At 45.7% G+C, this 16,193-nt stretch overlaps 1 protein-coding gene and 1 long non-coding RNA gene across 12 annotated transcripts in view; one reads left to right on the top strand and one right to left on the bottom strand.

Annotated features, from left to right (window-relative positions):
- Aopep (aminopeptidase O (putative)) overlaps positions 1-16,193 on the top strand; it is a 305,721-nt gene that overhangs the window by 256,562 nt on the left and 32,966 nt on the right. For 2 of the 11 annotated variants that reach the window (XR_013111998.1, XR_013111997.1), the window contains exon 15: positions 7,240-7,326. The exons of the other annotated variants lie outside the window; for them this stretch is intronic. The gene's annotated coding sequence lies outside the window, so the exon portion shown is untranslated. The remainder of the gene's footprint in view (positions 1-7,239; positions 7,327-16,193) is intronic. 11 annotated transcript variants of the gene reach the window in all.
- Positions 4,780-5,895, bottom strand: LOC143443228 (uncharacterized). The gene is made up of 2 exons (XR_013111993.1): positions 5,602-5,895; positions 4,780-4,918 (listed from the first exon to the last, which is right to left on the bottom strand). It is a non-coding gene; the product is annotated as an uncharacterized LOC143443228 (long non-coding RNA).

The following is a 16,193-nucleotide window of genomic DNA, read 5'->3' as shown; positions in this document are numbered from 1 at the left end:
GTCTTCCCAAGTTTGGGGCTCTGCCGTCATTTCTGTGTGTGTCAGCAGTTTGCTCCTTTTGAGTTTGTTTTTTTCTTTCTGTTGCAGTGATATTCCATAGCTAGACTTACTACATTTTGTTTATCCATTTACAAGTTGTTAGACACATTTGCCATTTTTATGTTATGAATACTGTATCACTGATCCACAGGAAGCTGCCCTAGTGTAGGTGTTTTGCTTTTCTTTGCGGGGCACTCTGGGCTAGAGTGGTTCTGCCCACGGCAGGTGCTTGCCTAGCTGACTTTACAGGTTTCTGTTTCACATCCCCAGCAGCAGTGAGGATGATCTCTAGAGTCCCTAACCCCCTTGCCTGTGCCTCCAGTTGGAAATCTGGGTGTCTCCCCAATTGAGCTACCACACCTTCAAGGCTTGTAGCAGCCTGCTTTCTCTCTGATGCAGGGCTCTTGTGCCCTAGACCCCTTTGTGTCCTCAAAACATTCTTTGGTGTGACTTCCTTTCTGTCTTCTAAAGATGCGCCACCCTCACTCACCCTATGTGGAGTGCCATCTGATGCAGCACCCTGCATCCTGGAGAGAGCTTCCTCTTGTCCCTCTGCTGTGTTCCTTAGACTATGGGCCAAGCCCAGCCGTGCGGAGATTAGGGACCCCATGTCATCTCGTAGAAAGATTAGGTATGTGCCCCTTTTAAGCCTACTGGGAATTAGACAGATGACCTGCTATATGCACCTGGCTTTCACTAAATACTTAATGCATTTTAAGGCCCCTTCTCAAAAATGGTGAGCAAGATTGATAGTCCCCAGGCATGTAAATTGGGACTCTCCCCTCTGTGTGCTGAGAGCGAACACACCATCAAACATACTTATAGTCTGAGAAATAAACTCAGCCTTGGCTGCTCCCATCTGTCTTCTCTGCCAGCAGCAGATGTAGCCTGCCCATCTCCAGACCTGACTCTGGGAAACCATCGTTTCAGAGCAGTAGCGGCCTTCCCTGTGTCTCTCTTCACCCTGCTGTATCTACCAGGTGAAAGGCCACCTCTCTTCCAGTCTGATGTCTGAAACATTTTCATAATGTTGATGGGTTTGTCTTCTATCAAACCTGCATTTCAGGTGGATCCACAGTCATTGTTTACACTGGGTAGGTCGTTGCCATAGTCTCTTCACCCAGGCTCTTTCAGTTTTCAGGCACTCTGTGGGCACTTGGAGCATATACAGTTAGCAGCGCTTAGCTCCTGCGAGGCCAGAAAAAGGGAAGATCCCAGCTCCTTACCTTTCATAGAGCAGAAGTGTGTCATGTTTTAATTTATTGTATTACAAAAAGTGAACTCTTGTTGTCTATGAGATTGCTATTTCCCCTGGATGCTCTTGGTCATATTGAGATTCAGAGTGTTAAAGAGAACTAGTGTTTGGACCGCGGAAATCTCACCATGTATTACGCTGTAGCATTAGGAAGACTACAGAGTTGAGGCAAGTTCACAAAATAAAATCATCACCAGCAGGAAGCTGTCAAAAACAACTGGAAAAGCCATAAATCAAGCAACTTGAGGAATAAGCTCTGTTCTGTTGTAACAATTACTGAGATCCCAGCACCGTTTGTGTATGGGCCTCGTGAGAAGAGAGGGAGGCGACTGCCAACTGCCACTTGGCTTAAGGAATGGGCAGTGAGGAAAGAGCTTACAGCTTCTCCAGGCCAGACACAGTACGAGACCTGCCTGCTCTTGGGTTTAATTCCTGGGCTATGTGGTGGCCTGATTCTCCTGTGCCTCCTTTCTATTGAATTTTCCAGTCATTTGTAACCCCCATGTGGGTGGAGGCAGATCAGTTTAGGGTTCTGGATGATGACAACTGAAGTGTGAGGCTGGGCAGGCTGAGTATGGGTCCTGGTGACTGAGGAGACAGGAAAGGAATCTAGTGCACCCCTATAAGGCCATCCCGAAGGGAAGCCTTATGCTGTAACCTGCTTAGGAATGCACAGGGACAGAGTGCACTGGCTCACCATCGAAGAACGGACAGGACAGATTGCTGCTGCAATAGCCAGGCATCTTCAGAAGACATTAAAGTGGTGTGTTTGTAGGGTACAGATTACTGGACGTTTCTGTGATGTTTGTCACAGACCAAAGAACTGTGGCATAAAAGTGTGTATGTGTTATTTGTGTGTGCATGCATGTGTGGTGTGTGTGTTTATATGTGCTGTGTGTGTGTGGTGTGTGTATTTGTGTATACTGTGTGGTATACTGTGTGGTATAGTGTGTGTGTGTGTGTGTGTGTGTGTGTGTTGAATCAAACATAAGTAGCCATCTTATGTTGGAATGCAGACTGACTCCACCCTACTGCCTTCCCTGCGGTCTTCAAATATTTTTAGTGGATATGTTTCCTAGTTTTTTTCTGTAATGCTTCCATGTTGGTACATGTTCATACCTTGATTAGTTGTAAATTTAGCTAGGGAAATTTTTTTTCTTTCTGTGTGGTATTCAACGCCTTGAATGTTCTAGGGAGGCACTTTACCATATGATACGCGAGCCTGTGAAAGTTTCTTACAATTTGTTGGACTTTGCTTGTAGGGTAAATCAGACCATCTCTAAAACTTTAGTGATAAAGTTAATGGTCTACACGGAATGCACAGGTTTGGTGCCTTAGAACTATGGACTACCAGAGAGCAGAATGAGGAGACAGTTAGGGGAAAAGCTGCTGGTAGACACAGAAGGACAGAGCTCTAAGTGGTTGGAGAGTGGGGACTGAGCTGATCAGACTCCTAAAGGCTTCCTCTCCCTCCTTTTCTTCCTTCAACAGAATAAAAGATACTGGAGGGAAGGTGCCAGGTCATCCTGGCTCTGAGAGCCCAGTATGCCTTGCATCTGATGCTTGGGGATATCGTCAATAGTCAGTAAAAGCATGGCCTCATGAGCAAACACTAGACTGTTAGAAGACAAACCTGATTGATTGATTTGGGCATATCCAGTAATAGAGAATTCAGGTTGTAGTGTATGCACATAGGTTAGACATGTGGGCCTAGAAGCATGTGTATGTGGAATACATGCAGAACCACCTAACTTTGTTGGCTTGGGCCGGGGCCTGCTTTGTGGCCAGCCTACTGTCTTGGATTGACGCTGCAGATACTGTTCCCAGAACTGACAGTTTGCATCTGACTTTGACTCACCAAGCCTTAGTGGAACTGCCTGTGTGCAATGCTAAGTCACTGGCAGTATGGTCCATTGAGGGGCCACTTGCTTCCTATGTAGAGCCCATTTTGAGGTCACAGGCTGGTATAGAAAGTACCTCTGTGTAGGTTTCATGTATTACAGCATTTGCATGAAGATTAGGGAAGAAGCAGATCGTGCTGGGGCTTTGTTATGATAACCATTATTAGCAAGCCTACTGTTTCCTTGGTTTGTAGATAGCCTGCTATGATGTATCTTAGGATCCTGCTATAATGTATCTTAGGGCATTATCTAGAAATAAGACAGAAGCTGCTTCAACAGTAGTTCAGTCAAAGCTCCCATTTGGGAAGGACATTGTACTTCCCACTCCTTTATTTTACTTTGGTTTTCTTAGTCATGCTAACTGTGGTTGGGCTGTTCGGTTCTCTTCCCAGAACCTGTGGTTTCCTGAGAACAGAGTGATGCTGTGGTCAGCAGCTCAATTAAGCTGAGATCTGACATTTTCCTCTCTTCTTAGAGTCCTCAACACTGGGGTATGGAATCACACAGGTGGAATGAAATCTCACATTTCAGTTTTTTCTCTTGGCCACTCAAGCCTACAGCAGCCTCAGAATGCTGCCTGTGGGTCATTGCTTGCAAACCATGGCACTAATGCTATCAGAGATGGCCTTCTAGTTTGCCGGCTTTACAGTCATTTATCTTTTAAATTAAGAGGACAGGAGCCCTAGAGCTGAGGATAGATAAGGAATGGCAGCTGTAGTACAGAGGCCACTGGGGTGTTTGCAGTACTGCTGTGGTGTCTGCGAGCCAGTTGGAATGTCCCCAGGGTTAACTTGCATGTAACTGCATAGACACTGCTCTGGCAGGTACCAACTAGATGAATCGGAGTAGTGTAAGCAGCACGCTTTCCAGTCTCACTTAGATGTTGGTCCTGGGTCTATGCCTTTCCTGTAACCCCAGTACTTAGAAAATGGGGCCAGGATGATCAGAATTTCAAGGTCATCATCCTCAGCCACATAAGGAGTTTGAGACCAGCCCGCTCTACCTGAAACCCTGTCTTCAGAAAACAGCAGAATTCTCTGGGGTTCCACTGGCTCCTCCCAGGGGATTTTGGTGGAAGCCACTAGAGCTGTTTTACTGCTTTGGGATGAGGTCTCAACTAAGCTCATTTTGCAAGGTCTAGCAGGCCACAAGTGTAGTACCTGCTGTTGTCCTAAGCACAGAAGAAGCTAGGGCAGCTTTCAAGACAAGTGCTGTGCTCTCCTCCACTCCATGATAGAGGGCAGATTTTACAATAACTGTGATTCTCAGGTAGAATTCACCTAGAATAGTTAATATGTTTCCCTAAGCTCAGACTTACTAGCAGAAACCCACTTAGATGCTAAAGAAATGGGCTGTGTGTGTCTCAGCTATGAGTAATGGGCTATGCATGATTAAAAAGGCTTCTCAGAATGGCCTTGCTTATGTAATTGAGGATCGATACATTTTAGAAGGGTTTTATAGGTGAGCCACACTGTTACTTGGTAATCAGCTGTCATTTTCAAGTAGTTAAAAGGGTCCTTGGAAAAAGCCCAGTGGACTGACTGTGGCTTCCTAATTGCTAAGGATTGAAACTCCCATGCCCTCTGGATTATGAGCATTCTTGAATTTTTTATGGGGGAAGAAATTATTTTTTATGTAGGACAATTTTCACGTCAAATGTTGCATTACTAGCAGGAGCGGTGTTGGCAGGTTGTAGTCTGTCCTCGCAGATCCCATCTTCTCTCTGAAGTTAACATGCAGAGTCCAGAAAGAAGACAGAAGTGAGCAAGACGGACAAGCTAGGCATGAGCCACAAGAAGACACCACCCATATCTGTATCTAACAGCCCTCGGCATTCTTAGAGCAGTCTAATGCTGCTGCCAGAGAGCTGTCACTGCCCCGCAGACTCCATTAGGGGAAGGGCGGAGGCCTCTGGAACATTCTCCCCATTTCCTCCCATCAGTAGAAGGAAGGACTAGGGATTTCATGGGCCAAAGGAAGTGACACCCAACTGATGGCAACAGCAGTTCCCAGTGGTGTCCGTGTACCCCTGTTGACTCCTGGTTGCACAGACCAGGGCATGTGCATGTTCTGGGCCTGTGCACACAGTACCACCAGCCAGTAAGGCCAGAGTAACTCTCAGTAGTGGGGATATTGGCAGTCGGGACAATTTTATTACTTTTTTCTCAGAATAAAAGGAACTCTCCTGGGATTAGTGGGAAAGGAGATGCATAGAGCGTTTCCTATTTCCTGACTGTTTGTTTCCACAGCAATCTGTTTGTCATCAAATGGATCTTTGTCCAAATTAGCTGCAACTAAAAATACCGTCACCCCATTTCTATCAGTTTGGTCATCTTTTCATGTACTTTGTATTATTTCCCTTCCCTTTCCACACCCCTGTGGGAATTACAGCCCTAAGGTGCTTACCTTCTGAGCGTGCAGGTGATGGTGCGCTTCTGACTGGGACCTTATACACACTGGGCGGGCGGCAAGGACTGTGGGTGGCCTGGTGGTGCTGTGTCACTAGATCATCCTTACTCCATGTCTCCCATGTCCTCTTGGCCTCTCCTTTTTAAGTCCTGTTAGCCCTTTACTGTGTCCAACAGTACAGGGCTCTGCAAAGGAGCTTGTATACTGTCTGCCGGGCCTCTTCAGGTTATAGCTGGGAGTTCAGTCAGTGCTTGAGAAATGTCAGGTTTTTCAGGATGGGAGGGGACGACGAGCTAGGGCGTCCCAGGTCACTGCACACTCTGCTTACCAGATTGATGTTTTCATTAAGGGTAATTATTAAGTTGATATTGATTTTTAACATGCGCAGCCTAACTTAGAGATTTGGAAGGTCAAAGGCTTGTGTTTGTTTTAGGGTATATGAATTAAACGTAGGGACGTCACCAGTTTTTCATTTCCTTACTGTTCAGTACCTGCCGCCACCTTTTAGTAAAAGTCCCATGTGGTTGGTGTGGTGGGCTCTGCAGTTTCCAGGCCCGCTGGCAGGGCACAGTACTGACTGGGCCCAGCCGGTTCCTGTCTAATAGGGCTGTGACCTGGCTTGAACTCTGTAATGAAGAAGGAACAGACTTGCTTGCTCCTCTGCATGCCTCTGTCTCCCCCACACTCCTCTATTATCCAGGAGGAAATTGAAGAGCAGATTTCTGAGTTCTCCTGATGCTGATGGGCTGATGTAATCTTTTCCACCCCAGAGTCAGGAAAGTAAAAGCCACGCAGTACAGACCCAATGCTCCGCAGCTGCCCAGGGTTCCAGCTGCAGGCTCTGTATGCACGCCTGTGTTTTTGACAGCCTTGCAGCATAATTTATATACCATAGGCAATTCAGTGATTTTTTTTTATTGAATTAGTTGTACAAGCATCACTAAGATCCAGTTTTAGAATTTGTTTATCACCCTCAGAGACCCTCAGTGAGGGTTAGTGGTCATTTTTAAAGGCACACCCGTCTTCCCTGTCACAGGAATTGAGCAGTCTTCCTTTTTGTAGATTTGTATTTTCTGGGTATTTTATAACAGTGGAATTAACTGTATGACATGTAGATACCTATGCGTGCTGCTCCATTTCAACTACTATGTGTAGAGCAAATGTGTGCTACTCCATTTGCCTTCCATCATGTGGCATGTCTCTAGGATTATAACTTGTTCCTTCTCATTCCTGAGTAGTAGTCTACTGTATGGATGGACCACATCTTATCTAGCTCTGTTCTAGTCGTCAGTTTGGTTGTTTCCCACTTGAGGCCAGCATGAGTGATGCCGCTGAAGGACTCGTGGCTTCTGCAGAGACCTAAGTTTTCCAGTACTTTGGATACGTGCCAAGGACACAGACATTGTTTTGCACGTGCTCACTGAAATTGTCGTCCTTGCTGCCCTGTCCCCTCTGTGTCTTTGTTCTGCCATCAGTCCTGCACGTGGCACTTTAGCAACTTCAAGATAGTTAAGTGTTAAGAGTTCAGAGTGGGAGAAGGAGTTGTGTGTGTGTGTGTGTGTGTGAGACACCCAGTACGTTGATTTATATTGAGAAAGTGATTTTTGTATCTTAAATCCTTTTTTTTTTTTTCAGTTTCTCTGTGACTCCATGTAACGCTTGCTGGCTTGTGCTTCTTCTTATGTACATCATTTTAATATGAAGCAGGCTTGGATGAATCTGGTGAGCCCCATTAGTTCCTAACTGATAGAATTGGGGAACTCTTTGAGATTCTTAATTAGGAATGTATCTGCTGTTTCCCTTATTAGGAATGTATCTGTTGTTTCCATGAACATGGGGCTGTTGCCACTGGCCTGTCTGGAGTCCTGCAAGCTGTGTGGCATTCTTGGCATGTCGGGTCACTCACACTGCTTGCTCCGTTGAGAATTTGTAGGTGTCGTGCTCAGAGTGGAGTGTGTCTTGGGGATGCTGGGAAAGTAGCCCTTCGGTCCTAGGCAGACTCCCCACCACGTGGACTGGAAGTAGGAACCTAGAACACTGGCTGTGCACTGTTTTGAGAATACGTGCTTGTCCAAAAGACAGCTTTAGCAGTGGCTAGAGAGAGAGAGAGAGAGCACATGTCCTCCTGAGAGGAAGGGAAGGAAGCTGACTCGCAGCTCCCCAGTGCTGAGGTCTGTGACAGGGACAGTGCTGAGCTGACTCTCAGGCACTGATGTCTGATCAGACAGCTGATCAGCTCAGATGAATGGTTTTGGCTCCAGATGTACATTGTGTTATATGGCCGTTCATCATGAATCTTGATGGGTTGATGTGGCTGTCACGGTTAAGTATGCCTCCAGGCCTGTGTAGACAGAGTCTGGAAGGACTGCTGGAAACGTCTTTCAGTCCAGCAGAGTTAGTTGTACTGTGAGACCTCCCAACGTGCCGTCTCGGCACCTGTTGTGCGTGTTTTTACCTTGTGCTCATGTTCTCAACAAGGTGGCAGCCAAGGCAACCTGGAAAGCAGGCGTTCTGTTGAATGTTCCCAAGAGTTTGCTGTAGTTTCAGAAAGGTTCACAGGATTCCTTTGTGGCATCTGGGTAACTGAGTTATACACCTGCTGTAGTTTGTGTCATTAGCTGCGTGTTCCTGCAGGTAAATCAACACTGCATTGCTGTGCCTTTGTGGGTTGCAGACTTCAGCCTGCCAGTAAAGGCATCCACATGGCGCGTACTGTAACCCACCTTTGTATTTCAGGTGGGACATTGTGCTAAGGCTTCCTCACCCACGTGCGTGTACTATGTGCATTAGGTTTTCTACGAGTTTTCATTCCAAGCTAGTTTTAAAAGTGAGGCGCTGGCTCCAGGTTCCCACAGGTTTTAGACCATAGCACTTAGTCTTTGTGTGGGAGAAGTTTCTGTGGGTAATGGGGAGGGCTTGGAAGATGGGAAGGCCTTGGAGGAGGGGGAGGTCTTGGAGGATGATGCAGGAGACCCAAGCTCCACATGGTAGAGCTCTGTCTGCCACCACAAGTGACCCACTTGCTGCAGATTGATTCTCCGATGGAGACTCACGCTTTCCCCTGGCTCCTGGTCTCTGAACTTGCCTTCAGGCAACCTGTAGTGGAAAAGCAGAGTTGTGCAGCCGCCACTGTGTCTCTGTATCTCCTCCCTTTCTTCCCCTCCCTCTTCTTTCCTTATCACAGTAAGGGGAGGTGCATGTGCCACAGTACTGGTATGGAAATCAGAGGATAGCTCTCAGGCTTTCACCTCACTGTGGTTTTTAGGCAGGGTTTCTGTTTCGGCTCTGTATGCCAGAGAGGGTTCCTTGCAGAGTCCGAGTGGGCCACAGGTTGTCTCCTTTCTCAGTCTTGGCTGGCAGATGTAGCATCTTTACAGTGGTCCCTGGCACCCCGGCTTCATTACTGAGGGTGCGGCAGCCCGTGTGGTCTCTGTTTCTACACAAAAGCTTTATTTCGATGGGGTGTATGTCCTATGTTTTCATTGGGTTCACCATGCTTAGCTTCTGAGTTCAAACATATTAACTTAAGATTAAGAATTTTGGCCTTTTCCTTTTTCTTTTTTTTTTTTTTTTTTCATTATCAAAGCAGTATTGTCTGTTAGACAATTTTAAATTTTAAATTTTAAAAATAGGGCAAGGTTTAAAAGGGAAAACTTAAATTATGGTTGCCTGGTCATTCAGCTGTTTTTCTCAAGCTCCTTTTTATTATTTAATCAAATTCAATGATGTTTCAAAAATTCTGCTTTTGGGGAAAGATTTGTTCTGTAGCTTTCATAGAAAGTACTTTGCCTGGCCATGAATACTAGGGTTCAGCACTTGCTGTAGCTGTAATCCTGAAGTTCTGGGGACTTGGACAGATGTGTGTGAAATTATCCCTTGTCCTGCACTGGATGTCTGTGGATGCAAGGCAACCTGGGGAGGATCCTGCAGGGCTGGGATGGAGGCAGGCCTTGCAGATTCATCCCCTCTTTGCCTGTGACTTTCCCTTAGTGATATCACTGTGAGGAGCCGGGCAGCCTTCTTGTTTTTCCTCTTCCGTAGGTACTTGAATTGAGCTGACATCTGTTGCAAGATGTGAGGGGGCTCTGTGAGCCACCCAGCAATGAGTGTGTTTAGTGTGTAGTCACAGTATGGAAATCATGGAAGACGAACCCCTGGTTAACAATTACCTATAGGGCTGTTGCTGTTTTACTTTAAGGGCTGCAGTGAAATGGATACTGCCAACTTACTTCTAAGAAATGTGCAGTAACACAGCCGGGTCCTCTTTTCTGGCTTTTATTAAAATGCAAATAGCTTAAACTTCAAAGCAGCATAATTGAATCCTGAAAGAAGCAGAGCCGACACTTGGCCTTTGCTGTGGCATTTTTTAATTCTATCATCTGGCCTGGCTGGCTTTGCTGACCAGCTTTCTCTCTTGGCTACTTGGCTGGATATGATGGGGACAAGAAGTGTGGACTCATGGCGGCGTGGAGAGACACACTGCTGTGAAGGTACTGGTAACCTGCATGCTCAGCAGAGCTGTGCATGGACAAAGAGGCCTAACTATTTTGGAAGTTAGTAGATTCCTGGCATTGACCTGAAGTTCTTAGTGAAACAAAGGGAGTGTGTCTCTCCGCCTCTGCTCCCGTTAGTTTCAGAAATAAATGTCATGAAACCCAAGAAACCCTTTTCTTCTCCCAGACACCATGCAAGGCATTTTCTGCTTCTCATGCCCAGAGTACTGGGTTGTTATTTTTAGCTCTAGAGGAAATTGCTGATTACAGCCTTGCCATCCGTCAGAGCCTGAGAGCCCTGTTCTGTGTGTACACCTGGCAATGGTGGCAGCTGGACTGTGGGTTACTATAGTTGAGACGAGTCAGGCTTTAAGGACAGATTGCTCGAACTTAGCCATGTACTTTAGACACAGCTCTGTCTCTTGCAAGGCAGGGCATTGAACCCAAGCTTTGTGACCTGCCTAGATCATGTCCTCCTGTGTTCCTTCAGAGCCACACGCATCCTGGTTCAAACGAGACCATCACGTGTAACCCGTCTTTTGACTCTCCCACTTATCTGGGGAACCATCCTGTGTGTGGACTGTGCCACAACTGAGGGGCTTTGATGTCCCAGAGTCCCGCCCCAGCTTTTGAGTGCATGTGTTTCTGCTAAAGGCGTGTTTTTCTAGTGCTTATGGGGGCCGTGGAAAAGTCTCTTACTCCTCTGTAGCTTTTTGTACTCTGTGGTTTCTCTCATCCTGTTACATTAACCATAACACAAAAAGGACCCTGATCAGAAGGAACATGTCCCAGAAAATCCAACTAACTGCAGAGCCCAGAAATGCTGCAGGGTGACTCTGCATCTGGAAATGTATGCAGTGCCCTACATGTTCACGAAAACCTCACAGTCTGGTTTCTGTCCAGCTGAAGCCCTTTATTTTCAGATCTCTCCAACCTAGAGCTTAATCTCATCTTCCAGCAGGCAGCCTGTTAGAAAGCTCCACTTCTTGAGGACACGTGGCACTCAGATATATTCTCCATGAAGTTAAGTCCTGCCACTCAGGCAACCCCAGGAGTGAAGCCAAGGTGAAGTCTAGAGGTGGATTCCTATGTGTGATGGTAAATGTGGGTGGCATTGTTCCTACCAGAGGTTCCAGACTGGGGTGACCAGAGGCTTCGGTGAGGGCCTGCTCCCCATGGCTCATAGTATGCCTGGGGGCTCATTCACAAGACCTCTTGGAGGACACTCCATAACTAGCAGTAATGGGTGTTGGTAGTTGTTTCCGAAGAAGCAGATGGACCCTGCTTGAGTGAGTGGAGCAACTGGGTGCTGTTGCTTCTCACTGTTCTCTAGGGTCTACTCCTGAGAGATTCCCAGGGTCTAGTGAGTAAGACGTGTGCACACAGTATGTACAGCAGGCACCAAGGTTTTCCTAGCATCATGCCAGGTGCTGGAACAGGAAAGTTAATTAATGTTAGAACACCCGTGCACAGAGATTTCATTTAGAAGCAATCCAGTGGGAGACAGACCCAATATGACTAGGAAAGGTACTTGCGACGCAGCCAACACAATTAACTAAGAGTAACTCAGCCTGATGTGCTACTTTTGTCTATACTGATGACGTGTCCATGTGTTGTGAGACACAGAAGGGCTTGCAGCAGGTCACAGAGTCCAGAGACTGGAGAGTGGAGGGGCAAGCCTGACATGGCCTTACTATAGCTCCTTCCCGATGTCATTGTTCTTCCTGGTCCCTCCAAGTGTGGGACAGCTCCTTCCATTTTCAGCTCATACAGTGCCCTCATCTGCACCCACAGTGAATGGACTGATGCCTCCCTGAGATGGTGCCCTGAACGTGCCTGTCAGAGAACTCCTGCAGGCAAAATTCCAAAACTACTGTCTTGTTTTTTCAAGGATTTTTTTTTTTAAGTTTTGATTATATCTATGTTTATGAGTTTGTGTGCAGCACTATGTTATGTTTGAGTGCAGCACCTGTGGGAACCAGGGAAGGCCATCAGATCTCCTGGAGCTGGAGTTACCCGTGGTTGCAGCTCACCAAATACAGTACTTGGGTTCTCTGCAAAGAGCAGAAAGTGCTCTTAACTACAGAGCCATCTCCCCAGTCCTGAATTTTTGCTTTCTGCAGAGAGGAAATGCTAGGTCAGTTATGATTATCATTAATTAGTGGGTTATTCTACTCGATATGCACCTTTCACTAAAAAGTCTGCATGTGAAGTTTGATGTTCAGAAATGTGAGCTTTAACTGAGGCTTCAGCAAGATCCAGCAGTCACAATGCAGGTGTTGTGTTTTCTTTTATTGGTTTGGTTACATCCGACATCAGAATAGAGTATGAAGTACATGATGGCTCGAGCAGGAACTAGCAAAGTCTACATTGTATGTGAAGTTAAGTGCCCTAAATTCCATATGTGCACATCTAAACTTGTGGCAAATGGGTGTACTATCAAGTTCCACTTTTTACTTAATCCTGGGGAGATTTTTGTGTATGTTCATATTTCTCGTATGTTCTGTCACCTCTGTGTGAAGTCATTGAACAGAAGAGGATTGTGTTCCGAATGAATGCTGAGGACATGCCCATGATGTGTGTTCTAGTGGAAGTTTGTTTTGGAGTCCTGACATTCTCGATGCTTCGCTTACCCCGTACCTCATGGTGGGGAATGAATTCGAGGGTCGGCTGTACACTGTGCCTCTCTGCACTTGAACTTCTGAGACAAGTCCTTGCTAAATTACCCAGACTGGCATCAAACTTGTCATCCTCCTGCCTCTGCTCCCAAGTGCCTGGTTTCAGTTCTGTTGAAACACCTGTTCATTCTTTGTCCTCAAAATCACGGTTAAATAGTTGTCACCCCACCTATATTTTTAATAGGCTTTTTAGACAGTAGGTTGAACAGTGATTCACAGAGGAGTCCCTGCACTCTCCATGCGTGAAATTTGGTGTCACACAGTGTTAGGGAGCCACAGGATGGCCTGTCCTGGTAAGCCAGGTTCTGGTCCAGGTCGGACAGATGAGGGAGTTTGAGAGCATGCTGTGTGAGAAGCAGATGTGGGTAGAGGCATCATGAGGGCTGAGGCTGAAACAAAGTGGGATGAAGATGAAACAGTTTTGAAATTCTGTTTGGATAACTAACTTCCTCAACACACTTACTGGCTTGTGAGCCCCTGTTGGGCAAAGGTACCCTCCTGTTTCCAGTAGAGAGAGGTGGGACAATTGGCTATGCTTTGACACCTGGAATTCTTCTGCTTGACTGGAGCCATACTGAAAGAATATGGACTGTTGGATGCTGTTGTCACATGGGCCTTGCCAAGGATTCCTACCTAGGGGAGGATCAGCCTGGAGGAGCTTTGACTTTGATAGGAATCTGGCCTAGCACTGGGAAGACAGGCCTGTCCATTCAGCACAGTGTTCAGTGATATAGAAAAGATGAGAAGTGATGTAGAAAAGATTTCGTGATTCCCACATTCTACCGTTTCTAAATAGGGCATTGCCTCTTGGTGTGTTTGGAAGATCTGCCCCAGTTACGCACCCTGTAGTGTTCTGAAGCTATGGCTGCGGAGACTCAAGCTTCAGGGCCAAGTGGTGGTTCATAGTGTAGGTGTCCAAGTGGGTAGTACAAGGAAATTTCTTTATAATTCATGTGTATTTGATATTATGTTTTGTAAAGGTCTCTGATACCCAAATCAAATAATACTTATATCTCCCACCCAACCCTTCCCCTGGTCCCCCATCATTCATTTCCTCCAGACGTACTTTCTGGGCCTTCCCTGGAGGATAAATCTTGAGTGGAGGCCTCTCAAGACAGGGTCCTCTTGAATACAGAGGCTTGTGGGGATATTATATTTCCAGTCTCCCCAAGTCTTTGCTAATTAAAATGGCTTTAAGAACTTGTACATTATGAACACAGAGACACCCCCTCACCTGTGTGCATGTGAGTTACTCTGACCTTGAAGATGGCTGGAACCTTCCACTGAGGGCTTTTTAAAGATCTCTGCCAGTGAACTTCTCAGAGGGACATCTATACACATAGTTAATTAAAGTATGAAATCATAGTTCATGGAGACAGAATTTTTTCTATCTGGCAAGCCCTACTTGCTTTTAACCTTGGCTTATAGGAAGAAAACACTAAGTCTTAAATGAATTCCTTAAGAGCAGCTGCCCCTAAAACGACCATCACAGGAAGGTCACAGACCTTCGGTCTTTATCACCTTTAAAGGTGTTAATTTTTAAATATTATTTTATTATTTCAAATTAAAATACTACTCCACTCTCCCTTCCATTCACTACCTTCCAAGCTTCCTGTCAGCTGTCATTGTGCTGTGTCAGACCCATGACCTCTTTTTCTTTGTTACAACATACCGTATGCCTCAAATTCTTAGTTGTTGTCACCAATATGTGTGTGTGTGTGTGTGTGTGTGTGTGTGTATATATATATATATATATATATATATATATATATATATATATATATATAAATTACATATTAGTACAGCCTGCTCAGTCCCTATAATGTTACTTGCGTGTGTATGTTTTTAGGGCTGAACCCCTTGGTATTGGATGACCAGCCAGGGTTTCCCTGAGGAGAACTTGTTCTCCTCCTGCTCTGAGCATGCCTGGGTTACCTGTAGGTGTTGTATCTTTTTTTTTTGTTTTGTTTTGTTTTGTTTTGTTTTGTTTTGTTTTGTTTTTTTGAGACAGGGTTTCTCTGTGTATCCCTGGCTGTCCTGGAACTCACTCTGTAGACCAAGGCTGGCCTCGAACTCAGAAATCCGCCTGCCTCTGCCTCCCAAGTGCTGGGATTAAAGGCGTGCGCCACCACCGCCCGGCGTGTTGTATCTTTTTAAGAGAGTTAGATTTCCCTTCTCAATTTTCTTAAATATTTGCTATTCATTTAATGAAAATGATTGGATTTATTTGGGGGCTTTTCTAACATGAAGAGAAAATGGTAGTTTCTTCCAAATATCTCTTTGTACAACTGAGAGATGGAGGCACAGTTGCCTTGGGAAATGTGGTTGTTGAGAACCATTTGAGTTTGTCAGCCCACAAACCTGTCTTGAGCCCCTCTTGAGCTCCCTGATCTGACCTTGAGGTCCCCTTCAAAGTCCAGCTCTTAACAAGTCAATAGGTTATGAGTTCTGAATATACCACTTTCAGAGAAGCACCCGGTTACAGGAGAATTGGGGTTTCCTTTGTGGGTTATTAACCATCTCTTGAAGCCTTTCAAAGCAGTTGAGTTGCTTAAGATTTGAACATCACAATGTAATGTAATATCTTTGACTTAAGAAGGGGCTGTGAGCATTAGAAAGCCCAGGCTGGACCTTTCTTAAAGGACCTGTCAGCATGGTTTAAAGAGACTGTTCTGTAAAATCTCAGGAGAAATTAAAATTTTACTTCATCTAATGCTTTGTCACAATTTTAAAGAGGAAAGTTTTCTGTTACATACTCTTGGCCTTATGTCCGGAGGGTTTTCTCTAAAGCTATCCTTTGTTTAACTAGAAAGCTGATCTGAGTTCTTTGCTGGATGATGATAAGCTTTTCAATTAGCTGTGAAAGTCATCGGATGTACTGCTATGTTCAGGTACAGAGGACTCTGTAGACTTTTCCCATCTGAGATTACAGCGTATGGTAGAGGGTGTTATATACTACCATACTCTGAGTTCAAGTCTTACCCAGGGCACTTCACTGTCACTTCCTCTGGGTCAGTAAATCCCTCCCACTCCCAGGTCTGTGAATAAATACGACCTGTTCTGGGTAGTTTCTTCCAAGACATTGCTAAAGGAGTTAGGGTGGCCCATTTCCACTCCCCAGGGTGGTATGAGAAACCAAGGAACACAGTTGGCTTCCAGCTAGCTGCTCTGCTAGGGAGAGGCAGGCCACACTTAGGAGCTGCCGTGTCCCAGGTGAGATGCCATGAAGCAGTGGAGCCCATTCCCTCAGAGCAACCTCAGAATTCCTAAGGGTTCACAAACTGACTCCAGCTGATGGTTTTTGCTGATTCTGACCATCTTTCTGCCAGAGTTTCCACTGACACATTATAACCATGAGTCAGAGACATAGTAGGAGAGCACCTTAGATGTGTTTAAACTTCACAGGACTCCAGATGAA

The sequence above is a fragment of the Arvicanthis niloticus genome, chromosome 8, assembly GCF_011762505.2.
Source record: "Arvicanthis niloticus isolate mArvNil1 chromosome 8, mArvNil1.pat.X, whole genome shotgun sequence".
NCBI classification, from domain to species: Eukaryota; Metazoa; Chordata; class Mammalia; order Rodentia; family Muridae; genus Arvicanthis; species Arvicanthis niloticus.
Note: the sequence above shows the minus strand (reverse complement) of the source record. Positions and strands in the feature narration are given on the sequence as shown.